Raw genomic sequence first — 27,330 nt, forward strand, 5'->3', positions numbered from 1 at the left:
TTTGATTTTCTGGTCTCTAGATCATAGGCCTTTTTTGTGACGTGAACAGTTTTTACACTTTCCTGCTGCGTGGATCGCGACCACGTAGTTCAGTTTGTACCACACTTGGTTTAGGAATACGTTGTTTCTTGGATCTCTGATAAAGGATAAAGTATCTGTGGTTCTCCCGACGAGTCCTGTAAGTCAGTTCATCAATGATCACTTGTGGTGAGAGCATCTGTACCCTTATCACCGTACTCGGGCATTTCGGCAAAAGCCTCCGTGAGGACAGTCAGTAGTTGCCGTATTATCTTCCAGTTAGCTGGATTTTGAATGAAATCTGGGATACTGGTGTCTCTCCCTACAAGTGATGGAAATGTCTCTAGTACTAGCCGAAAACAGGAAAGCACATAATTTGTGATATTTCTACGGGGGGATACCATAAGTTCTATGAACAAAGTCTAGGTGCTAGTTGCTTAAGGGTATCATTTTTGGTTCTCAGAAATGTCTTATTTCCTGCTTATCAGAGTCTTTGGGTTTTCTTTTTCAATGCTTTGTGTGGCTTTAAAGTTCATATGAGTGGCGTTACTGCAGCTTTGGACGTGCGATTCTCTTATTTTACCCTGCACCTTTTGCTGCACAGAGTGCCCGTTTTTGTAACGCTCACCTGATTCCCGTAGAGGCGCCGGTCTTGACTGTGCATATACCGTATCTTCAAAGGTGATGTGTAACACACGGCTGGCTCTTTGGGCTGGACCTCTGTGCACTGTATGTTTGACTCGAAGGGTAAGATGTCTGCAGATAGAAAATATGGGATTAATGAACTGGGTTATTGAATGTCTCTCTATTCTTCCCTTTCTCTTCTCCTGTAGAACCCCGAAGGTTAACGCTCTCACCTTAGGTAAGTGAACGCTGTGCTCTCCATCTGCCTCGGGGCAGGGTGCTGTAACCAGTTTCTTCACTGGATAAGGGGAGCAGGCCTCTTGACTTCAGAGGACTGCTGTCCGTCGTTTACTGCACGAACGGTAAGTTTCGAGTAATTCTAATGTCTTTAAAGTCTTTAGTAATGATGTCTCTTGTTTTGCAGGGTTCCGGCGATGGTGGATGACGGGCTGAAGTGAGTTGAAGATGGAGCCCGTGTGATGAATAGAAGCGCCTGGAAGCACGTAAGTAAGCGCTTGTTGCCTGCTTCACGATGCGCTCTAACTGTCTTTTTATTTTGCAGGTACAAGTTCGGAACGGCTGCAGGGTGCCGGAATGCCCACTGGGTTAGATGTGGAAAGGAGTAATGGCACGTGAGTATTAAAGTTCCCCAATGTCTTTAAACGCACCTTGTTTTGTCTTTCAGATGCGGGATGCAGCGCCGAAGGCCTCCGGAGCGTGCAAAGAGTTGGTAAGCTTTTGTCTTTCAGATGCCGGAATGCAGTGTGAAGACCTCCGGAGCGCACGAAGAGTAAGTAAGACTTTGTCTTTCAGAATGCAGCGCGAGGCTTTGGTGACAGCGGATGGCCCAGGTAAGTGAAGAGCTGTCACTGAAGACCGTAATGCTAACCTATTCTTTCTTGTCTTTATAGGTGTTGCTGAAGACTGGATTCAGGATGGTAAGCCTTTTTCCTTAGGCCCAGGATCAGATGCAGAAGACACGATGAGCGTTCTGATGCAGAGGATGCAGAATAATGCAAAGCAAGATTCATCCATCGGGTGTGGTTTAAATAGCCTCCTGTAGTGCTTAGGTGTCTCCTTCCACAGCCACGCCTAGGTAAGAAAAGAGTTCCTGCTTTCCAGAAGAGTTCCAGTGTTCTGAACCTAGGGAGTGGCTCCTGCCCCACCCAACAGGAAAAGTAGTTCCACACAGAAGAGGATCAGAGGCTCAACTGGCAGGCAAGTAAGCAGCATGGTCTGCTGCAGGTAAGTCCACCCAAGCATTATGAGCCCGGCGCTTCCAGCACTGGGACTGGGCATATTTATGAGCCTGGTGCCGCTGGCGCCAGGACTGGGTCCAAAAGGTCCCAATTGGGACTGGTTGGCACTCGGAACCTGGGTTGTGAATCTGCTTCCAAGGGAGTTGGGAAAACCCTGACCTTTTGGAAGCAGAGATCATGACAGTACCCCCCCTCAAGGCCCCTCCCAAACCGGGCTTCTCCGGGGGTTTTGGCTTGTCAGGAAATGTTCGGTGAAATCTTTTGATTAGGCGAGGAGCGTGGACATATTCAGCAGGTTCCCAGGATCTCTCTTGGGGGCCGTAGCCTTTCCAGTCAATTAGGTAAAATAGTTTAGATTTGGAGATCTTGGAGTCCAGAATGCTTTTGACTTCAAACTCGAGTTCCCCATCAACTAGGGTAGGTTTTGGAGATTTAGTTAGTCGGGTTTGAGGTTGCACGGGTTTTAATAGAGAGACGTGGAAGACCGGATGTATCTTCATGTGCGGGGGCAAGTCCAACTTGACCGCTACTGGGTTTACTATGGTAGTGATGGAATAGGGACCAAGGTATCTTGGGTTGAATGTGCGTGGCCCTTTTAGAGGTAGATATTTGGTGGATAACCAGACTTGATCCCCTACTCGATATTGAGGGGCTTCCTTCCGATGTTGATCTGCTCCTTTCTTGTATTGTTCTTTAGCCCTTTGAAGGTGAGAAACAGCTTCCTTAAAGGCTTGGGTGATTGTAGAATGCAGGTAGTCTACTGCTGGTGTTTTAAGATCTTGGAGGGGATCCAACTCCGAGGTTCGAGGGTGACTGCCGTACAAAAGAAAAAACGGGGTTTTCCCAGTTCCCGAATGGACAGAGTTATTGTAGGCATATTCGGCTATCCAAAGGATGTCTTTCCAAGTTTTTTCAGTTTGTTGCAGCATGCAGCGTAAATACTGTTCCAGAGTTTGATTGGTCCTCTCGGTTTGTCCGTCGGTCTGAGGGTGGTGACTGGTCGATAGTCTCACATCAATTTGAGCCGACCGACAGCAACTTCGCCAAAAATGAGAAATAAATTGACTACCTCGATCCGAAATTAGAACCGAAGGAAAACCGTGCAGTCGGACGATGTTTTCGAGAAATTCTCGGGCCAGAGTTGCTGCTGTTGGCAAGCCTTTGAGCGGAATGAAATGCGCCATCTTGGAGAATAAGTCCACGATTACTAGAATCGTATTGTATCCGGAGCATGGAGGTAGATCGGTGATGAAGTCCATAGAAAGCGTATGCCAAGGGCGAGGTGGGATGTCAATAGGGCGTAAGAGGCCTGCTGGTCTTTCCTTTTGACTCTTGTTTTGGGCGCATACTCCACAGGACATTATAAAGTCTCTGATATCTTTTTTCCAAGACGGCCACCAGAAGTAGCGCTTGATCTTTTCTGAGGTCTTGGCTATACCGGGATGTCCTTCCATTAAAGAATCGTGATAACAAGAGATTACTTCTTTCTGTAAATCTGTGCTGGGTAGGTATAATCGTTCTTGGAAATACAATAAGTTGTCCTTTACTGCAAAGTCCTTTCCTTGCAGATGCCAATTCTGTATGTCTGCTGGAGTTACACGTTGCCTGGCTTTATCCTTAACTTCCTCTATGGATTGTGTGGCGATTACACCCAGAATTCTTTGTTCTGTAATGATTGGTACAGGTTTAGGGTTGATCAAGTGTTCTTCCACTCCCATCCGAGAAAGGGCATCAGCTTTACCGTTTTTTGTACCAGGTCGATAGGTAATTATGAAGTCAAACTCGGCAAAGAATAATGCCCAACGGAGTTGTCTAGAGGATTGGGCTTTTGCGGTTTTCAAATATTGCAGGTTTCGGTGATCCGTAATCACAGTAACGGTGTGTCGGGCCCCCAGCAGATAATGCCGCCAAGCCTTAAAGGCAGACTTGATAGCCAGAAGTTCCTTGTCAGTAATCGTGTAATTGATTTCAGGAGGCGAGAATTTGCGGGACCAAAATGCCACGGGATGCAACTGATTGGTTACCGGGTCCTTCTGTGATAGAACTGCCCCCATGGCAAGGCTTGAAGCATCCGTTTCCACGATGTAGGGGAGTTTGGGGCGAGGGTATTTTAAGATTGGTGCAGAGATAAATTTAGTCTTCAAATCCTGGAAAGTTTGTTCCGCCTCGGCAGACCATTCAAAACGTTTGTTTTTCTTTAACAAGGCAGTGATGGGCTGGACTATTCGAGAGAATTCGGGGATAAACCTGCGGTAAAAGTTAGCGAAGCCTAACATGCTTTGCACACCTTTTACGGAGGTTGGTGATGGCCATTTGAGAACTGCATCGACCTTCTTTGAATCCATACGCACTCCGCCAGGTGATAATATGAATCCCAAGAATTCAACTTCAGTCACGTTGAAAACACATTTTTCCAACTTCAGCGAAAAGTTTGTGTTGACGCAATCTTTCGAGGACCATTTTCACGTGTTTCCGATGTTCAGATTCCGATGAAGAATAAACGAGGATGTCGTCAATGTAAACAACAACACACACATCTATGAGCTCTCTGAGGACATCGTTCATAAAATATTGAAAGGCGGCCGGGGCATTGCAAAGTCCGAAGGCATGACCTGATATTCAAATAGCCCATACTTGGCGCGGAAGGCCGTCTTCCATTCATCGCCCTCTTTGACTCGTACCAAGTGGTAAGCTCCTCTAAGATCCAGCTTTGTATATATGCATGCTTTTCTGACTTGGTCCAGGAGTTCAGGGATCAAAGGTAACGGATATCTATTCTTAACAGTGATCTGGTTCAGGGAGCGATAATCTATACAAGTTCTAAGGTCTCCTTCCTTTTTTGGAACGAAGAACAAAGCTGAAGAAGCAGGGGACTTGGAAGGACGAATAAACCCATTTGCCAGGTATTGATCCAGGTATTGTCGAAGGTGAAGGTTCTCAGGCTCGGTGAGGGCATAAATTCTACTACAAGGAGGGGTAGATCCAGGTATCAGGTCTATCTGGCAGTCATAAGACCTATGAGGAGGTAGAGAGTTAGCCTGATCCTTCCGGAAAACATCTTGGTATTCTAGGTATTCGGGAGGTAACTGGGGAGTCTCTGAAGAAATTGCTGCCAGTGCAACACCAGGTGGAGGGTGACAAGTAGAGACACATTCTGGAAACTGGACCGTTCTTGCTCGCCAATCGATCAGAGGATTGTGTTTCTCTAACCAAGGTATTCCTAGAATAATCTGAAACTGAGGGGCCTTGATCACATCGAACACGATCTTCTCATGGTGTCCATCGTGACTTATTAGCGTCACTTCTTGAGTGGTATGCGTTACTGGCCCGGAGGCTATCTCCGTACCATCCACCGTAGTAATGACGTCCTTTACAGCCTTGGGACAAAGAGTTAGATTCATCCTCAAAACCATTTCATGATCCACATAATTGCCGATGGCACCGCTGTCGACGTAAGCTTCAATTGCATGTAATCGATCCGGATTATCAGGGCTAATGAGGACCATAGGTATCATGAAATGCGAGGTCATGGAACTGGTTTTCACGCTCGGCAAGAGGACCTCTATTCTTGTCGGGCGAGGTCGTTTCCCTGCTCAGAGTTTGTAACTTTGGTAACTGCAGCTCCTACTGCCTTCTTAGCAGGTTTCACCGGACAGTCTCGAAGAAAGTGCCCTGAGTTTCCGCAATAGAGGCATAATTGCAACTGTTTTCTCCTTTCCCGCTCCTTTTGTGTTAGAGGACCTTTCAGACCCCCTATTTGCATGGGTTTCCCGGAGTCTACTCCTTTGGAAGGAGTTGGCGGTTTGGAAAATACTCGAGCATCAAACTTGGAACGATCGGCCTTCCTGTTCTGCAGTCTGTGATCTATTTGAACGACTAAGTCTATATAGTCCGAACAATCTTGTGGGGGATTCACTACTTGGGCTAACAAATCTTTGAGCTCTCCACGTAGACCTCTATAAAACAGCATAATCCTTTTGTCCTCAGGCCATTGAGTTTTCACTATCAGTCTGTTGAAAGACGCAATATAAGCCAAAAGGTCTTGATTACCTTGTCGCAACGAAAGAAGCTCATTGTCCAAGGTCTGCCCCTGTGAATGTCTTGCGAACAGTTTTTCCATACTGAGCTGAAAAGCTTGAAAATCATGGAGGACCGGATCATCTTGATTTACTAGAGGGATCGACCAGTCTGCCGCATTGCCACTAAGGTACGAAAGCACGAAAACTACTTTAGCTTGATCAGTTGGAAAGGCTGCTGGCCGGCATAAGAAATGCAACCGGCACTGATTGATAAATACTGCAAACCTCTTTGGGTCACCAGAAAATCGTTCGGGCGGAGCCAGAGGTACATTCCCAGGTAGGTTGATCTGCACTGGATTCATAGAGGATGTAGAAGGAAGATTTCCCCCAGATGCGGGTAACGGGGTCTGTTCGGCTTGTGACTGTAGCAATTGTCTAGCGAGATCATCTGTTCGCTCCTTGGAAATAATCAGTTCCCTTCTTACAGCGTTCGTTTCCTGACGGGCTGCATGCACTTCTGCCCTTAGTTCCCCAAGTAACTGGGCTAGTTGTTCGGTATCCGAGGTTTCCATAGCGCCTGGACGGGAGTTTTGTGGTAGGCTTTGCATTCTGTAACGCTCACCTGATTCCCGTAGAGGCGCCGGTCTTGACTGGGCGTATACCGTATCTTCAAAGGTGATGTGTAACACACGGCTGGCTCTTTGGGCTGGACCTCTGTGCACTGTATGTTTGACTCGAAGGGTAAGATGTCTGCAGATAGAAAATATGGGATTAATGAACTGGGTTATTGAATGTCTCTCTCTTCTTCCCTTTCTCTTCTCCTGTAGAACCCCGAAGGTTAACGCTCTCACCTTAGGTAAGTGAACGCCGTGCTCTCCATCTGCCTCGGGGCAGGGTGCTGTAACCAATTTCTTCACTGGATAAGGGGAGCAGGCCTCTTGACTTCAGAGGACTGCTGTCCGTCGTTTACTGCACGAACGGTAAGTTTCGAGTAATTCTAATGTCTTTAAAGTCTTTAGTAATGATGTCTCTTGTTTTGCAGGGTTCCGGCGATGGTGGATGACGGGCTGAAGTGAGTTGAAGATGGAGCCCGTGTGATGAATAGAAGCGCCTGGAAGCACTTAAGTAAGCGCTTGTTGCCTGCTTCACGATGCGCTCTAACTGTCTTTTTATTTTGCAGGTACAAGTTCGGAGCGGCTGCAGGGTGCCGGAATACCCACTGGGTTAGATGTGGAAAGGAGTAATGGCACGTGAGTATTAAAGTTCCCCAATGTCTTTAAACGCACCTTGTTTTGTCTTTCAGATGCGGGATGCAGCGCCGAAGGCCTCCGGAGCGTGCAAAGAGTTGGTAAGCTTTTGTCTTTCAGATGCCGGAATGCAGTGTGAAGACCTCCGGAGCGCACGAAGAGTAGGTAAGCCTTTGTCTTTCAGAATGCAGCGCGAGGCGTTGGTGACAGCCGATGGCCCAGGTAAGTGAAGAGCTGTCACTGAAGACCGTAATGCTAACCTGTTCTTTCTTGTCTTTATAGGTGTTGCTGAAGACTGGATTCAGGATGGTAAGCCTTTTTCCTTAGGCCCAGGATCAGATGCAGAAGACACGATGAGCGTTCTGATGCAGAGGATGCAGAATAATGCAAAGCAAGATTCATCCATCGGGTGTGGTTTAAATAGCCTCCTGTAGTGCTTAGGTGTCTCCTTCCACAGCCACGCCTAGGTAAGAAAAGAGTTCCTGCTTTCCAGAAGAGTTCCAGTGTTCTGAACCTAGGGAGTGGCTCCTGCCCCACCCAACAGGAAAAGTAGTTCCAAACAGAAGAGGATCAGAGGCTCAACTGGCAGGCAAGTAAGCAGCATGGTCTGCTGCAGGTAAGTCCACCCAAGCATTATGAGCCCGGCGCTTCCAGCGCTGGGACTGGGAATATTTATGAGCCTGGTGCCACTGGCGCCAGGACTGGGTCCAAAAGGTCCCAATTGGGACTGGTTGGCACTCGGAACCTGGGTTATGAATCTGCTTCCAAGGGAGTTGGGAAAACCCTGACCTTTTGGAAGCAGAGATCATGACAGTTGTATTGTCTTTTATCCCTTTAGTGCTTAAAGGAAATGTTCAGTGTAAGGCCAAGATTTTCATGAAAAGCTCTCTCGTCTTTTCCTTTCTGCTCATGCGTCCTTCTTCCTCGCCATGGATCTTGTCTGCACATGCTAAGGTTGTTCCCCGTTGTCTGTGGTTTCTTTGCAGTTGGATATAGCAGGAGGGCTCTCTCCTATATAGGGTTTAATGTCATTTAGGAAGATCCATGCCCTTCTGCCCAGGAGCTTGACGGCGGAGGGGGGGCAGTCCTCTTCGATGAAAGGGCCATTAAATCTTGGCTCGTCCCACCTTTTCCTGGTAAAGTTCTTCACAAGCACGCTGTCACCAAGGAAGACGAGGGGCGCATGTACACCTTGCTTGGTGTTCGCTTCAGCACTCCCTGCAGTGTTTCGTGCTGCACGTCCCCTTTTCGCCATCGCTGCAGCTGGCCTGTAATGACAGAGGCGCTGGATGTCATACAGTCAAGGTACTTTTGCATCTCTGTTCCCAGGACCTCTCTAGTCGGCTTGGCATCACAACTAGCTCTATCTCAGGAGGTTAGGGGGGGTCCTCATCCTTCTGCCTGTAACTATCTCGTGCGGCATAAGATGATGGTCGGAGCCGGGTTGGTTCCGAAGTGCATACAATGCCAATGGTAGACAGTGCAGCCATCCCTTCTTTAATGTGAGCTTCAACTTGGGTATCCTCTCCTTAAGCAAGCTGCTGATCCGTTCACATATCCTGTTCCCCTCAGGATGATACGCTGACGAAAACTTGTACTTTATACCAAGCAACAAGCTAATCTGTCCGAAAACTGAATTTACAAAGTGAGCCCCGTTATCTGATCTCATTACTTCGCACATCCCCCACCTAGGGGACACCTCCCTCACTAGGAATTTAGCGGCACAGGTAGCGTCTTGTTGTGTACAGGGACCTGCTTCTATCCATCTAGAGAATGGACACACCACCACAATTAAAAACCTGTACCCATTGCATACTTGAATCATATCGACGTAATCGATATGTAAGTGCTGGAACGGTCCATTTGGTCTGGGAAAGATTCCTCTCACTACTTTTAACGTGTGCCCAGCAGTGAATTGCTGGCAGATAATGCAGTTAACCATGAAAAATGCAACATGCTCTGCCAAATTCGGTGTGAACCAGTCTTTTGCGAGCGTTGCAGCAAGATTTTCTTTTGTCATATGGATGGGGTAGTGTAGTTGTTCTAATGCTACTTTTAGAAGGGCAACAGGCATTACTGGTTTACCAGTGCTGTCTTGTCTCCACAACCCGTCAGAGGGGTTTAAAGAACACCCTCGACGCTTCCACAAATTTTTCTCCTTCTGAGGTGCTTCCCCCTGGAGCTCCATTAGCTGAGTGTGCCCCATATGGCTATAGGCTTCTGGTGTGGCTCGTGCTACCATCATTCGCTTATGGGTACGTGCCGCCTCCACGTCCATGATTGTTTCAGTTTTGGATGCCATGCGCTTGGCTTCCGTGACCGCTTCATTGTTTGCACGTGACACGAAATCCGCCCCCTTGGTATGAGCGGCGCATTTCACGACCGCTATGCCCACTGGGAGCTGCAGTGCTTTTATCAGCATTTCCAATAAGGCTGCATGTTACACTGGCGTGCCGTCTGCTCAGAGGAAGCCCCTCCTTTTCCAGCGCGCTAGTCCTGCGTGCACTGTGGATGTCACATAGGCGGAGTCACTGTACACTGTTACTTCTTGGTCTGTATGATTCTCAATGGCGAGTATCAACGCCAATAGTTCTGCAGCCTGTACCGAATAGTGAGATGGTATTCATGCACTAATGAGTACTCGAAACTCCCCATTCGCTAGGTGTTTTACCGCGGCCATGCCTGTATACCTTTGTTCGTCTTCTTGGTCGATTCTCGAAGACCCGTCAATGAAGACGATTTCTCCACTCGCCAGGGCATTTTCCTTTATCCTGGGGATCTCATCATAGAATTCCTCATAGTCCGCACAGTCGTGTATAGGTTCTCCCTCGGTGACTGGCTCAGCTATGAACGTAGCAGGGTTTACAGTTTTACATGGCACTATTTTAATCAATGGATTACAGATAATCACCACATAGGCAGATGCTCTCTGAGATGTCAGTGTGCCCTTTGGTCTTTCTAGTATGGCGAACAGTGAGTGCTCTACAAACAATGGAGCATCCCATCACAATGGATGATGTCTTTTCAATAGAGAATACAGCGGCAGCTAGGTTTTGTTCGCATGGGAAGTGGCCCTTCATGACCGGGTCCAGACTTCCGCTGTAATATGCTAGGGACTTGTACCCCAGCGAGGTTCGCAGCGCGAGCACTGCTGTCATAAAATTACCATCGGAGTGCGAGAACAGGTAGAATTCCTCTGCATAATTAGGAATCCTGAGAACTGGGGCCTTACAAATTGCCCCCTTGAGCTCTGTAAACCCCTTTTCCATTGTCTCAGTCCATTCGATATCTTCCCTTGTTGCCTGAGCCTTTTTTAGGGCCTGAAGCAAGGGCTTGGTATATGAGCTATAGTCAAAGACCCATGCTCTGACATAATTGCACAGGCCTAAGAAGCTTTGCATTTGTTTTATCGGTGCGTGGCTTGGCCGTGTTCATGATAGCTTCAGCCCTTTCTGGGGTTACTTTTTTCCCTTCATGTGAGATCAGTTGCCCTATGTACAACACTTCTTGCTGACAGTACTGCAACTTCTCCTTATCAACTTTGTATCCATTTTCAGCCAGTATAGTCAATAGCTGGACTGAGTCACGTCTGCATTGCTCTTCAGTGGTGCTGCAGATCAGAATGTCATCTACATACTGCAAAACAACACTGTCCACCGCAATATTGTTTAGGTCCATTTGCAGGACTCTGTTGAAAATAGACAGGGACTCGCAATACCCATGTGGCAACCTCGTACTTTTCAGGCGCATTTGTCTGAAGGTGAATGACGTCAGGTCTTGCGAGTCATGGTGCAACGGGATTGGAAAAACGCATTTTTCAAATCGATCACCGTGAAATATTTTGCCTCAGTGGGTATGTTACATAGTATTGTGGATGGATTAGGGACTAGAGGGAACTCAGCCTCAACTATATCGTTTAGTGCTTGTAAATCGTGGATTAAACGCCAAGAACCTCCCTTTGATTTTTTGATGGGGTAAAGCACCGTATTGCAAGGTGATTCTGACGTCACTAAGATGCCCTGCTCCATCATGGCGGAAATTGTTTTCGCAATCCCTTCATCCGCTTCTCTGGACATGGGATATTGTCGCGCTTGTGGTTTCAGTTTAATTTTCACTTCACCTGCCCCCTTCAGGAGATCTACGTCATAGGGCCCTGTAGTCCATACAGCGGCAGGCACTTGGGCCATGTCGTCATCAAAGTATCCTGGATGTACCAGCGGCAGCATCGTTCTCTGTGGCACCTCCCATCTGATCATTCTGACCCAAAATGTGAGACTTATTTCTACTCTTATCTCCTCTAGGTCAGGGTGCTCTTCGAACAGATCGTCATCGGTGATGTCAGTCACTCGATACCCTTCTTCGATGGCTAAAATCGCACACCATTGTCTGCCTTCGTCATCATATCCTTCGACCAATACCACTTTCCCTCACACTGCGGCAGATTGTATCATTAAGGGAAATACTTTTCCCTCCTCTTCGTGCATGGGAATCCTTGGTCTGAACAGAAACTCATCAGGGGTCCTCATAGTTTTGTCTGCGAGGCCTGGCAGTCCCACCATAAGCACCCGCACGCCATATGCAAAGACTTCTGGCTCTAACGGTACAGCTCTCATGGCTATACGTCCTGAGTATGCTCTGATCATTTTGCACACGTTTGAATAATGCATTCCTGGAGTGGAGCACACTATACTATTCTCGGTAAACAAGATGGTCATGTTTAATTTAGTCATCAGGTCTCGGCCCAGAATATTTACTGGGGTCTGACGTGAATATAAAAGGGGTACAATCATTTCCCACAGAGACTGGAGTGCGTCTGTAAAGGGAACTCTACTTTGAGCTCCAGTGAAACTCTAAGTATCTATAGCCTCGCCGGACAAGGAAAACCTGCCTTCTCTTATGCACGAACGCGTCGCACCCGTGTCAACTAAGAAGGAATATTCTTTCCCCCTTATGGTGACATTCACCCTTGGTTCCCTGTTAGGGTCTGGTGTCACTGATAGGATAGAGCACATCAGAGTCCCCCGTGAGCTGTCCCATTTCATATACAGGTTCGGTCCACTGTATACGTGTGTGCTCCCCCCATTTCCAGGCTTAACTCCCCCTCCGGAATTAGTACACTGTGGCATCTGTGGCGGTGCCTGCTGGGGTTGTCCCTGTGGCAAATTCCCCATATTCGGTGGTTGAACCGCTTGCTGTGCACCTTGCTGCACGCCTGACGCCTGCAGCTGTACTGCGCAATTTTGTGCACCACCCTGCTGCGGGACGGCGGGTTGATTCACCATGCCTGTCCCCATCCCTTGGCTTCTGCACATGCGCGCCACGTGTCCTGTCATTCCACACAGCCAACACAGTGACGGTGGCCGGGCCATCTGTCCATCTGGCATAGCTGGTCCGCCCATCTGCGTGTTCTGGAAGCCATCTTGAACATTCTGAAAACCTTCTTGGTTACCTCGAAACCCACCTAGATTACTCTGCCATCCTCTTCCTCCAAAGGCCCTTCCTCTTGGGTGAAATCCTGCGTTACCCTGATTATTCTGCGATGGGTTGGTCGCTTGTTGTGCTGGGCTGACGAGCATGGGTCCCTCAAGAGCATATTTCGAGAGCTTCTTTTGCACCAGCTTTGCCTCCTATCCCTTACGATTTGCCTCCTTTTTCCGATTCTTTTCTTGCAACTATCTACAATAGTGTGCAATTGTCAACTGTATTTCGGCCCATGGTTTCGCTTCTATTCCTACCAATTTCTTGAGCTGTTTTTGCACCGGTTCAGGCACAATATATGGTAGAATACAGGGATAGATTTTGTCCAAGACTCATGCGTTTCGAGCACCCCTCAGTGTCATATAGCTGAGTGCTCTCTAAGCGCTCATCTTCCCTTCCCCCATCGGATATCTGCTCTAGCCCCATCTCATCGTATATTTTATCGATCGTTTCCCCGATGCTTCTGGTGTCGAAGTCATCTTCAATATTTGTCCCGCTTGTGCCTGTTACCACATCGCTTGCAGGAAAGAATTCTTCTATGTCTTCCCATTCTACTGTAGGATTGGGTTTAATCACTTTGCGCTCCAAATATTCAAGATCCCGTGCCCTCTGTCTGTGCTTACGTTCTATTTCCTCGTCTGTTTCCTTTCGCTTCTTCGCTTCTTCTCTAGCCTTATCTACTTCCCTCATCCGTTCATTTCTACATTCTTTTGCCCTTCTGCTTTCCTCGTCTTCCTGCTTTTTTACTTTCCTTTCGTGCACTCTCCTTTCTTCGTCTAACTTTAGCATGTTCTGCCTGTACTTTTTATAGGCCGCGTACTGTGTGCGGCCGAGCGGTATTCCTTGCTCTTCGCGATATAGTTGCTTTTGCCTTAGCCTATCTTTTTTTCTAGTCCTTCCATCTCTTTCTTCCATCCCTTTCTCTCTCTCTCTCCTTTGCGTCTCGTCAGACCTCTCCCTTGGCCTCAAATCATCACTTCCTTTTCCATCCAACTTCAGTAATATTTGACCTCCCATCCATTTGTCTTTCGCGAATGCTATCTCGTCACCTCTACCTTCATTTCCTTTACGTTTATTTCCCTCTCTCTCCTTATCTGGGGGTACACAACTCCGTGTCCAATCTTTCCCTTCATCTTTGCATCTCTCTTTGTCCCTTGAGACTGCAGAGGCAATATTGTTTTCTTGTTCTTTTCCCTTATTATCGTCACTACTGTACATAGGCGACTCATATGCGGGGTTGCTATACCCCTTGGGTGCCTTACGTTCTCTTCGTGGGTAAAGACCCTGTGACTTACTCCCTTCGATCACTGGTTCAGGCGGGGCAGGTGGCGCGTTAGGCGTCTCACCCCCCTCCATACATACATTTAATATCCAATCTGCGGGTGGTTCCTCCTCCTTCGTCTGCTCAAACATTTTCCAAAGTTCAAGAACAGCAAGGCGTTTTTCTAGCTTCTTGCCGGTATATGTGGCGTGTAGGAAGGTAGTCATATGCTGCAAAACAGCCTTAGAGAGTGACCCATTCTGGTGCCACGGCATAAACATCTTATTGGCGGTACCCTTAACCCACTCTTGGCTGCATTTCTTCAGCTTTGGTGCATGCTTGGGCAGCTGCTTGCATAAATGTACAAGTGGGTAACTTCCTCCATTTCTAATTTCGACACTACCAGTATTTATACACTCCTTAGACCTTTCAATAGTATGAGCGAGCAAGTACGCAAGCTCCAATCCAATCTTTTCTCACCAAAATATATACTGTCAATTTACTCAAAACTCATCAAATTCAAAGGTGATTCCCTCTTAGTTACAGAATCGCGTAAAGCCAAAATGGATTTCAAACAATCATCAATACAATTTTTTCACATTTGACATACAACAGAATACATATGACAGACACTTGACAGACTAGACGGACACCAGCTGGTCACACGTATACCTGCCTTCTAATCAATACCCCGTCATGGGATGTAAACAAACTCCCTTAATGACGTCTTTAAACGTCATCGTAGCCTAATTGTCCCTCCTCTGTGGGCACTGAGTTCAGGTTTCTTCTGACCACTCTTTAAAGCGCAGGAACAAGGCGAATCCTTACGTTTTGTCTCAGGTGCCCCCCTGGTAATCCTTACGTTTTGTCTCAGGTGCCCCCCTGGTAATCCTTACGTTTTATCTCAGCTGTCCCCTGGTAATCCTTACGTTTTATCTCGGGTGTCCCCCCGGTATCCACTCTTTTATGCTCGAGTCATTACCCCCTATAAAAATACACTCTTCTCTACTTCTAACTACTTTATTTTTTCTCCGCCGCCCACCGTTACCTTTCCCTTACTGGCTCTAATGCCTCCATAACATTTGCCAAAGTAACAAGTTTATTTTTTCACTCACCGATCGCATCGTTTCCTCTCTGGAACTTCGGGATGACCGCCCCTTCCTCTTCCTGCTTTTAAGGTTTTCGTCTGATCCGCTGCCCGTGGGAATAAGAAGGGTTTTGCTTGGAAAGGCGGGTTCCTTCAGACCCACTGCAGATTTTTGAAATTTTACTCTATCATTGTCCACAGGGAGCTTCTCAGTCTACTCAGCCGGAATGGCGAATAGACTTGTGACCTTACCGAGGGCCTAGAGTTACTTCGTGCCGTCGGTCTAAAGGTGTCTTATAACTATATCAATCGATAATCAATAATCGTTGGCCGGAACCATCTTCTGCTACCAAGTGTTCTCGAGGAAAGGAAATTGTTGACGGGCCCATAGGCCAACGCTCACCCTCTAGAACTTGTAAGACAAGATAGCTGCACCATGTGAGGACAGGGGGTGCAGGATTCACTTACTCCTACATGACTCAATAAGATGGCAAAGAGAAGTCCGTTTAATGACAAGTACATCAAACAGAGAAACAAAATGGGAATCAGCAGCATTGCGATCACCTGTCTCGCTCCGACTTCCTCGAACTTCAGTAGAACAGCAATTCTCATAGGCAATATTCGTCATCATTGATGTCTAACTCTACAAAACCCGTCATGCAATATAATTGGTTAGGAAAGGTAACTTAAGTATAAGTGCTATATCTATATATGATAATAGAGCATGTGGATTGGATAATTCTTATCGGGTGGGCATCTATGCCCATCCCACTACATCACACGCGACTGACGTCACTATAAGTACAACGTCTCATTGGTTCTACGATATATAGGACCCTAGATAACTTGGTCCATTGTGATTGGGCAGGTTACACCCCTAGACATAAATCCCCATTTTAATTAGCAGCATGCAGAGTGGACACCCAGGTGCCTGGTGTCCCAAGTTTCACCCTGCCTCCCTTCCATCAATCAGTATCTTAGGGCTATGTGTCAGTTAGTTGGCTGGGTATGGCCTCGGAGCTGTAGCCTCTTATCAGGAAAAGTTATAGCATCCTCGGGTTCTGAATGACATCAGGTGATGGTACCTCTTCGCGCCTGGCTGGTCACGTGTTTATTCACCATGGATCTGCTTCAGTTTCCAGCTTTTATTGTGTTCAATTCTGCTTCAGCCCAGCCACCTGCCTGGGCCTCTCTTGTCTTGACCTTCACGGGCGAGCTGGTATGCTCTGAAGTTTGTTTCTTGCGAGTTGACGCTCTCCTCCCCTTCTCTGGGCGACCTCGATTTCCCATACATGAGCCGCTCTCTGTTGAGTTTCGATTCTGCTCTTCCTCTCTGTTCTGGCTGGGTTGTGAAACTGGGCCTGTTAGGCCTCGGGCAGCCTGGGTACATTTCTGCTTTTACAAAAATGGAGTCGCACTTGTATCATGTACTTCTTGAGGTAGATATATATTTGGCGCATGCCGCTTTCCATTATTCTACTAAGCATAGCAAGCAGTATCGTTTTCTTCAGCTTCTTGCGTTCCAAGCCTATTTGCACGCGCTTCCTTACATTTCATCATCGTCTCTCTCCTGTGTCCATTACATCTATTTTCATAATTGCTCGCGCTGGAGTGTTATCTTCTATAGCTGATTTGTTCATTTGCGAGTCTGTTCAGGAACTTATGCCATTTCTACTGGCCTTCCATTAAGGCTCTTGTGGTCTCTTCGTGGACCGTGTGTAGGTACTCCTCATTTCGTATCAGCGGCTGGTATGGCTGTCTGATAGGGTACCATGCTGCCCAGGGTTGTCTGGTTATGGGCGCTTCAACTGGTACGGATCATCTAATGTACACTGGGCAGAGTCCCAGTGCGGCTCTCTGTTGGTTCATTTGCTCTTCATACGTCACGTACCATGGCGAGTGCCTTCCTGGTAGCTGGGAATGAGGGGCTGGGGTGCAGGTCATGTCTGGGATCTCCTTTACCATCCCTCCCTTCCTTCCTTCCTTCCTTCCTTCCTTCCTTCCTTCCTTCCTTCCTTCCTTCCTTCCTTCATTCCCTCCCTCCCTCCCTCCCTCCCTCCCTTCCTTCCTTCTTTCCTCCCTTCCTTCCTTCCTTCCTTCCTTCCTTCCTTCCTTCCCTTCCTTCCTTCCTTCCTTCCTTCCTTCCTTCCTTCCTTCCTTCCTTCCTTCCTTCCTTCCTTCCTTCCTTCCTTCCTTCCTTCCTTCCTTCCTTCCTTCCTTCCTTCCTTCCTTCCCTTCGCTTCCTTCGCTTCCCTCCCTTCCTTCCTCCCCTTCTTCTCGCTTCCCTCTATTTTTCGTATTAGGGTAGTTTACCTCCTAAAGTAACATATACCACACAAACTTTATAGAGAATCCGAAGCACCACAGCGAGGAGCTGGAAAAATTAACCCCAAATTCACCTCTGTCTGGTGCTTGAGCTTCATCCATAAATCACAAATAAGGCAACTCAATACCAGATTACCTCAAAAGTCCCTCCATCCACCACCGCTGAAAGCTGTCAAAATGATTATGCAATAGTGACCATTTACACAACACAAACAGAATTAAATACGCTACAATGCGCAAGAGGGTGAAGTAACCAAGGTAGGGCGTAACAAAATAGTTTGATTACAGTGTGAATGGTTGTATTATGTAATAGGCTTCTGTCAGTGGCTATAAGAAAGAAAGACTTAAAGCGGGAAAGAAAAAGGTAAGAAAATGAAAAGAGAAAGATCCCATTCCCAATTCCATTGTCTTTCCTTTGTGGATTGTCTGCCTGTTACAGTGTAGGAATCTATGTGGGATACCACCAACATTGAGGATTGGACAATAACACTTTATTGGCCTGGAGCTTGGGTTCCGATAAATGGGTCGATCCACACAGTCTTTGATAGCTCCAGTCTTATAAGATGGTGCCCTGTGTGTGTCTGAGATAGACTTTCGGTGTTGAAACACATTTTTCAATATGCATAAACTGTGTGTACTGACAGACCTCCTTCCCATACTCCAGTTGTTTTTGTATTTGAATCCAATTTGGAGGCTGGGTATCAAGTTTCATTAATTCCGGCTTTTTCCTCTTATGCATTGCATGATTATATGTTATGGTATGTTGCCTTATACCGTGCACAGTTACCCTTGGCATAGCCTCCAGGCGCTCACGTGGCTCTTTAAGAAAGAGGGCAGGGTGGATTAGTGATGCAAGAGGGATAAGCTAGAAGTTGTGCTCCTCTGTTGATGCTTGAGGAACCGGGAGGAACTGGCGTCCTGTGCGAGTCTGGGTTCTAAATGAGCTTGATTGTGCGTACTGGCCTGTTGTATCCAGAGGGGCGAGGCCCAGAGTCAGGCATTGTTTGATGTTTGGAAATGTTTGTTATGGTGGATGTGTGTTTTGTGTGTTTTACATGTAATTTGTCTGTCCCGTAAGGCATGTCTGGTAGGTATGCGGGAGAGGAGCAGGGGTGGTTAGTACATTGGCTACTCTCAATGTTTCTAAAGTGAAATACCTTGATTACCTTCACAATACTTCAGAGTTGTTATACCTAGGCTAACCGTCATGATTCTTCCAAGTGCAATACATTGGCCCATCGTCAGAAAGCCAATTTGTCCAGACCAACTGGAGCGGCTTATGCCCACCGACTCGTCCAACCCAAATTCAAACAGATAAAGGCGGGAGGCTCAAGTTTCCCGACTGTTGCAGCCAAACAATGGAACTTACTACCCCCAACCTTGCTAGCCGAGCAGTCAAACTTGACCTTTCCTAAATCACTAAAGACTTGGCTGTTTGCATAAACAATGAACAGGACATTTCTTGATCTACTGACTGTCTGTATTTATTTTGGTGAGTAACTGGTTCCTGTAAAAGCGCCTTGATGCCCTTGGGTTTAGTGCGCTTTATAAATGGAAAAGTAAATAATCCTCACAGATCTAATTGCAATATCTTGGCTATCTTTGCAAGTTCTCTTAGGTGCAAAATACAGGCTCATTTCACAGCTCTTCTAAGTTCTACACATTGGTTAGCTTTGCAATTCGTCTAGTTGCAACACATTGGCCCGTCAAAATCTTCTAGGTGCAATACCATGGGCCTCATTATAAGGTTGGAGGTAGCCTTGCCGGTAGAACCGGCAAGGCTATCTCCAAACCGGCATGAATATCCGGCACCCGCGAATGGGCAATTACCGGGGTATTCCGGCCTCGACGGTCCCGGTAATTGCTCTTTCACGGGTGCCGGCACCGTTCATAATGGTGCTGGTGCTACAGGCTTGCTGTGCTCACGGGTGCCTTTCATACCGCCAGGGCAGATCTGGCGGAATTAAAGGCACCCGCCAGCACAACTCAGTTTGCCGGTCCGGATACAACGGTACCGGTAAGCTTACCGGTACCGTTGTTACCGGACCGGCAACCTTGTAATGTGGCCCCATGTCTTTCTTCACATTTCATGTGACTGAAGTGTATAAGCTATCCTCGTCAATCTATTGTGTGCGATGCATAGGCTAGTCTTCACCATTTACAAACATGGCACACTTAAAGTATATATACTCTAATATCAAACAAGACAAGATGATAATAAACATAAATAAACCCTAATTTCACAAACACCAGGCACAAATCCTGCATAAACTATATGCTATATAAAGAACAATTTCCCCAGATTGCAAAGGGTATTCAATTACGGGCATCAATGCCATGAGTGATGCTTCACTTATGAATGCAGCTGCTTCCTCCCAATCCCTTGGTGTACTGCCTGTCAAATGTAAAACTGCTTTTTGCCTGGAGTAAAGGTGTTCAGCCTGTGGCCCTCCAGATGTTTTGGACTACGACTCCCAAAGTCCCTCACCATTGACTTTGCTGCCTAAGGCTGATGCTAGTTGTACTCCACAGTATCTGGAGAGCCAAAGATGTAGCGGTAAGACTCCATTGCTTTTTATTTGTGTATTTTAAGGTTTCCTTTAGCGCAAACCAAGTTGAGGAGCGATGGAGTCTTGAACAATGGTTAGGGAGGATACTGTAGTTTGGGCGATTGAGTAAATTGTGATTGCCGTCTGCCTAAATGATTTTTCAAGAGCAGAATCTTCAATTCCTTCCAGAAATGCATAAGGCAGTGTGCCATCCTGATGTGCTTTGGTATATGGTTTCATAATATTAGTTTGTGGCATGAGAAGGTTTCCTTCCTTCTTGCATTTCTTGTTTTCCAGTGCAGCATTTTTGTGGCTTCTTGAGGTGCATAAGCCTCTGTGAAAAAGTCCCCTGCCTGTGCCTGGAGGTTGGACATGCAGTAGTCATGGGGACCTGGTACAGCTACATACCATGTGATGCTGGACCTGGATAGGGTCCACAAATGATCCCTTGACAATCCTACCTTGACCCAGATCTAAGGCAGGGGACAATAACAGGAGGTGCATCTACCCTTTTCCTACCCCTGTAAGGGGTCTGTAGTTGCTGAGTGTGAACCGCTGCCATGATGGGCATGTGGGCTGCAGTCCCCTTGCATGGCAGCTGATATGGAGGGAAACTTTAGATATAAATGAATGACCTCATGATGGCATTCAGGCGGCTCCACCTGTGTGGCTGTTGTCAGCATGTGAGAGTGCACAAGGGTTGTCTGCTTGGTGGTGCTTATGGCACACATAGAAAATAAAAAATGGCGACCAAGCCTAAAGATGGCTCAGACCACAGCACTCTGTACCACTGCAGCAATGTATTGCAGTTATGTGAAAATCATTACTGCAGAGCCTCTGCTCCAATCCCATCCATACTGAGTGCGCGGCCATATCTTGGCTCATGAGTAGGATGCTCCAGTCAGGGTCCTATAAGAAGAAAAGTCACTTTAATAGGATTGTCCATCTGAGGAGTCAGCAGGAGAGAGGTGACAGGTTGAGGTGGCAAGAGCAGGTTGAGGTGGCAAGAGCAGGAAGCGGCAAGGTGGTGAAAGGATGTGGTGGACCAAGAGAAGCGGAAGGAGCAGAAGGATATATTAAGGAGAGAAGGTGAGAGGACCACTGGTTTATCAGGAAGCAGTAGGTTGGAAGGAGAAACAAAGAGGAGATTGGAAGGAGATGAAAGGAGGAGTTTGGAGGAGGTATTTAGGAGAGGAGGAGCAAGTGTGCAGTTGTGGGATACATTCTGAAGGAAAGGATAAGAAACACTGAGGTGGAGGTTGGAAGGAGATACTCAGGAGAAGTGAAATTATCAAAAGAGGAGGATGGAGGAGATAAGATAGAAAGAGAGAGCGAGAGAGAGATAGGGATGTATGGAGGAGATGAGATAGAAAGGGAGTAGGAGTGAGAGAGAGATGGAGAAAGACAAGTCTTGGGGCATAGATTCAGGAGAGAGAGGATGAGAATAGCAAGGTGGGATAGGAGAGTGTAGAGGAGATGAACCTATGTATTGACAAGCGTGAACCTAGGAGTGGTAAAGGTAGGAGCCGGTGGTAAAATGTCAAGGAGTTAAAGTAGAGACAGGCTGAAGAGAAAAGATCAGGAGGTGCAAGACAGGTCCCCTTAGAGCATCACAGCCTGTTGAGAAGAAAACATAGCACAGAAACTTGGGAGAAAAAGTCAGGACCCTGGGACAGAGAGATGGCAAGGAAGCAGAGCTCAAACTGTTGGGCCAAGTCAGATGCCCTCCTTCTGTTGGAAACTCTGGGGTTTTGACAGATGCTCCATTGCCACAATCTTCACCCTAACGTGGGTCTAGCATTCGGGTGAACATGAACATGGAAGGGGATGCAAGGTTGGAGTGGTACCCAGTGTATCTTTTTAAGAGGATGGCCAAAAAATGTTAACATTTCTTTGCAACTTTGATTTTTTAATTGTAATCTTGTTATTAAGGTTAACATAATACACAAAACACTACACACACATGCAATCAAAAGGCATTTCTTACTGTCCCAACAAAAACACGATTTCTGACTAGAAACATTTTCTGTAGAGTAATCAGTTGGCAGCCCTTGCGTAAACATTGACTTAAACTCAAACTAGATAGACACTACAACGTTCTATCTTAATACATTCAGATTTCCATTAACCATCAGTCAATTCTTCTAGATGATAAGCAATGTCTTTTCCGAAAGTAGAAAAACATATCACATCAATGTAAAAAATGAAATTCACATGTTGACTACATCCGTGGACACCTGCTCCAGGTGGGTAAGTGTCTGGTGGTAGCTGCAGCATAACTTACTGTAACATCATTCCTGCACCCTCCCCTGTTGCCTTCCATTATAGTCAATTGAATTATGGCTCAGCACCTCATCTCTGTCTGACATTGTTGGATTGTGTGGATAAACGTGGCCAACCCGCATTTTGCTTTCAGTCTTTTGGCAGCTATAAAAGCTAGCTGTAAAAATGTTAGCCCCATTTATCCTGTTCCCTATGAGGGATGAAACCCAACAACTTGAAGAGAGATGGGGAAGTCTACCACCCTCTGCCCCTCCTATGAAATTCATGAGATAAAAGAAGGCCAGGAAGCTCTGTAATCACCCATTCTATTTTGGACCAATTCTGAGTGGTCCCATGATTAACAAGTATGTCGAGAGATACCCCCTCAACCAGCCCTACAGACCAGGTACGGTGCAAATTTACCCCTGCGTGGATGAAGAGCCACAGGCCATGATGAAAGAATCCTCCGTTGACAGTCTCAACTAAAGTACTAAGAAGCCATGTTTCTGACGTTGTTAGAGACACCACGACATAGCAGAGTTAGACATGAAGCACATGTGCCATCCGCGCGACGGGACACAAATACTCTTTCGAATACATGAAAAACACAAGCGTACAGTTCTATAGTTAGAGGACAGACACATACACATACTGTCATTGCTTTTATTATTTTGCAATTAATCAAACACAGCCATGCAGAAACCGCAAGAAGCAAGAGATCCGGAACAAAGCCTGCAGATGCTTACATGCGAATAACCCCATGGAACTGCAGGAGCGCCTCTGGGACCTGACAGAACCAAGTGTGACTAACCTTGGGTATGTAGTATAGTATAGTATGGACAGTGTAGAAACTGAATTATAATGGTTTAGGAAAATTACAGCAGGCCACAGGCCTCTCAGCGAGAGATGAGCTGAGCTGACTCAGGCTGGACAGAGAGCAAGACGTGTGAGACAAGACCTGCAGCCAAGGCCACGAGATGCGGATGACATTCCAATACACAGATGACAAAGGCACCAGCTGCAGTAAATGCAAATAATTCCTCATAATTCAGAGCTGCACAGCTCAAATTCGTGGTCTCTGAATAAGTGACGCGGCCGCAGCAGACAAAGGACAGTGACCAGCAGTGGGAAGGAGAGCGGTCTCAGGCTACTAGACATAAGACGGCAAAAAATATGCTACAATGTGATAAGAGTGTTGCGACGAGCAGGAGAGCACTCTCATAGACTAAGGTGGTACACACAAATTACAATGCAGACACATCGTCATTCTTGTTACCTTAAAAAGGTACACAGCAAGCTGAGAATCTTTGCAGATCCCAGCCATGGGGAGATCAGCTCAATCACAGTTTAGTACCCTAGGGGTGGGTAGCAACAGGCAAGAACCAATGGTAAGTCCCCCACATTGCAACATTGTTATAGATAGTAACTTTGGGATAGACCAGGCCATCCACCTGACATTCAAGGGCCAGTAGAATAACATGTGTCCACTATAGGTGGTAAACTACTCAATACCCAATTGTGGAGCCTGATGTGTTTCCTGGCGAAGAGCCCTGGTTGTGACTTCATGCTCTCGACATATCACATTAAAACCGGCCTGCGAGCTGAGTAAGAGTGTGATGTGCATGGATTTTCCTCGTTCCTGTTCTGATCCCTGTTGGGTTTGTCTGTAATAAACCGCAGTTTGAACTTGCCGTTGACTGAGTGGGATTGAGGGAGTTGGGTTCTCCAAGTTCAAGGACTTCCAGGGGCCCTTTGGCATACCTGGGAGTCCTTCCCGATAAGTTGGAAGCAGAGGTGATGGTTGGCTGCACCAACCCGGCACCAGGTCGTCTCCTTCCATGGCCAACCTGAGAGGCTGTGGGACCCTCGCATATTTCGAGAAGACAGGACAATGCGTGCCCGTGTAAAGGCTGTCAGGAGACCCATGTGAATCATCCTGCCCGAAGTCAGCGAGTTGTCCAGGCAGATCAGGACAGGGAGGTGAGCGCCTTAAGGAGGAGTCCATAGCTGAGCAGCGCCAGCAGACCATGAAGTGTAAGTATTGATCCAGTCTAATGGCAATTGTGGGTGTGGGAGGGTATTGAGTATCGTGGAGTATTGTTGAGTATTGTAGAGTATTGTCAAAGTATTGTCTAGCATTGTCAAAGTTAGTAGGGACAGGAGCGTAGGTAGAAGTCCCTTTTCTATGTTTGCGGCACATTCGGACTTAGAGTTAAAAGGTTCTGGTGAATAACCTCGACTATTGACTGAAGGGCTTTGATGACAGAAGATATGTAAATAAAGGGATTCCTGTGGGTTGGGTGTTTTAGCTGGGGTCATAGATGATGGTATCCCCGTAAGGGTTAGCAAGGGAGCTGCCCTAGATTGCGGAAGGTTAGTCGACTGGTTAAGTCTCCTGGAGTGAGACGTTTCGCCCGCTAGACAACGCAGCGGGTGCAGTTCGATCACAAGAGAATATTGGTATACTCTGCCTGGAGTGATTGTGAAGGAGATGGCGTGCGCAGAGCACACCTGATATGTTGTGGGGCCGGAGAGGCTCGTAGGACCTGAAAAGTATTATTATTGTACTGTGCCTTTCTCCCTAAACAGTGGACTATCGAAACCCTTGACTTGAGGTCAGGTAAAAGGTACTGAATAATGTATTAGGAAAAGTGGGGCGGGGCGCCCATTCAGCACTTGTGTAAGACATTACCGCCTTATAGAGAAAAAAATTGTAAATATATCATAGAATGGTCCAAAGGTACAGAGGGAAAATTAACTAAACCGTGGCCACCTTGTGCAAGTTTCTCCAAAGACATGCAGCAATCACTATTGACACACATACAGGGTGCCTTTAAGGGGAAGAAATGGGCAAAAAGCATGGCCACATATAAGTTATGGCGCATGTTCCAGGAGGGCGAGGGGGATGCAACGAGGGGTCAGTGGATGTTCAGACAGCAGGAGGTGAAGGAGCTGAGGACTCATCCCTCCGCATCTCCTCCTGCACCTCTGAGTGTAACATCTGATGATACAGATGATAAGCAGGGGATATATCCAATGCGGGAATTAAGGGCAGCAGAGGGGTATTTAAATCAGACTTGTAAGCCACCACCTTATACAAAGGAAGAGAAGCCGAAATGCGCATCACAGCCAGATATTGACCCAAAGGCGAGCAGTGAGGCTCACCAGGGGCTCGAGGGCATAACTACGAACGAATGGATAGCAGCACAGGTACTCCTGAGACTTCAAGGGAAAACCAATGGGGAGGCAGAAGGGCTGACCAAAGCAATATAAGGACTAAAGAGAAGCAGCGAGGCTGCAGATTGGGCAGATATAATGGACAAGGAAGATAGGAGGGAAAATGATAGGTCAGTGAGATTAGAGCATGAGGACAGGGAGAGAAGGAGAGAGGAGAAGTTGCAGAGGGAGGACAGGGAGAGAAGGAAGGAAAAGGAGAAGGAGTGCATGGAGAGGGAGCGGGAAAAAAGGATCAAGAGAGACCTCAAAGAAAGGAAGATAGCGGAAAGGGAGATGAGGGAGTAAAGGGAGAGGGAGCTGGAAAAGGTAGAAAGACGAAGAGAGAAAGCAGAGCCAGAAAAATGCAAGTTGGCTGAGAGAGAACAGAAGAAGTTACAGTTGGACAGACTGCCAAGGGAACGAGCGTGAAGAGAAGAGGATGAGAAAGCAACAAGGGCAGTAAAGACGCAAGTAGCACTAGAAAAGGGAAGAGATAGACTTGAGGAGGACAGATGGACAGAGCCAGACATTACAAACTCTTGGGGCAGGAGCACAACCAAAGAAGGAGGAGCAGGCCTATGGGCCTGGGCGGGAGGAAGTAGGTACAACTTGAGAGACATCGATCTCAGCATGAAGCCCAACACAGATTTGACGTCTAGGAGACTGAGTTTTGCAGATGATTTTTGTAGCAACATGGACACGGGGTCTGACAACAAGGGCAGAGACAGTGGGGATGAGAGGGAGGAGCAGTTTCAATCCCAGCCCTTGGGGACTGGGACAGACAAACGGGGGTCATGGGAGATTAGGCCGCACGCACAGGGAGAAAGAGGGGGCTGCTCGGAGGAGCAGGTACAGAAGGCGAACGACTTTTGCACCTCACACAGCACCTATATTGATAGATTAAGAGACCTGCCAGGATGAAGGAAAGGGGAGACCGCCATAGCTTGTTCAAGGGGACAACTGACTGGAGTGTATGATGACAACAGGAGTGTGCACATAGTAGAACCAATAGACGTATGTGCAGGCATCGAGAGCGAGAGAGGGGACCGGCAAGTGAGAATGACCAGGAGGACACACAAGGATGAGGCAGCATTCACACAGATGCCCTTATTAGAGAGAGGAGGGGTGCGACCACAGTATGTGCGATGGAAACACACAGATAAGGAGAATGTGAAGTGTATGTTACCATCATTGAGTGTGAGGGACGGCAAGTGGATCTATGCGATGGAGAAAATGACAGCTGGCTGTAGGCTAGCAGTGGGAGACGTAAAGGGGCTCTTAGTATCGATCCTAGGAGATGCAGCTGATGACGTATGGAAAAGGGCAGTGTTCCCAGGGGGGACGACACAAAACCCTGCCCATGATGGGTCACCATTTGCAAACTGCAGGGCAGCAGTATGGCAAGCACTAAGGACACAATACCCAGACACGTCAGACATTGGGGCGACTACATCATGCAAAATGAGGGAAGATGAAGATCCTATGCAGTACATTCAGGAGAATCAAGAGCTTTGGTGCCTCGAAACTCGAGCGCCTTGGGACAAAACAGTAGCAATATATTACCACAAATTAGTGCAGGGGCTACCAGAGTAAGTTTAGAAGAGTTTAAGAGAGTTAGTAGGGATGGAGATGAAAGCATGGCCAGAAATACACCTCACGACAGTTCATCCTTGTAGGCTGTGGCAGGAGAAGGTTAAGCAAAAGGCAAAGGACAGGAAGGCAGATGAAGCAAAGCTAGTACAGAACAAATCTATCGCAATATGCAATGGAGGGGGCGGTCATAATCAGCCCCACCCCACAAGTACTGGAGCAACAGCAACAACAGTTCGCACCGCCCATGGGAGGAGGGATTATGGGGTGGGGTGGAGAACAGCAAGGCTTCCAAGGAAGGGGGGCCAACAGAGGGGGCATGGCTTCAGGCCACAGATGCATCACAAACAAGGGGACTTCCCATGTGGGTTTCGGGGATAAGGGCAACAGATGCA

Source organism: Ambystoma mexicanum, chromosome 5q (genome assembly GCF_040938575.1).
Source record: "Ambystoma mexicanum isolate Mex_15411 chromosome 5q, UKY_AmexF1_1, whole genome shotgun sequence".
Classification (NCBI taxonomy): domain Eukaryota; kingdom Metazoa; phylum Chordata; class Amphibia; order Caudata; family Ambystomatidae; genus Ambystoma; species Ambystoma mexicanum.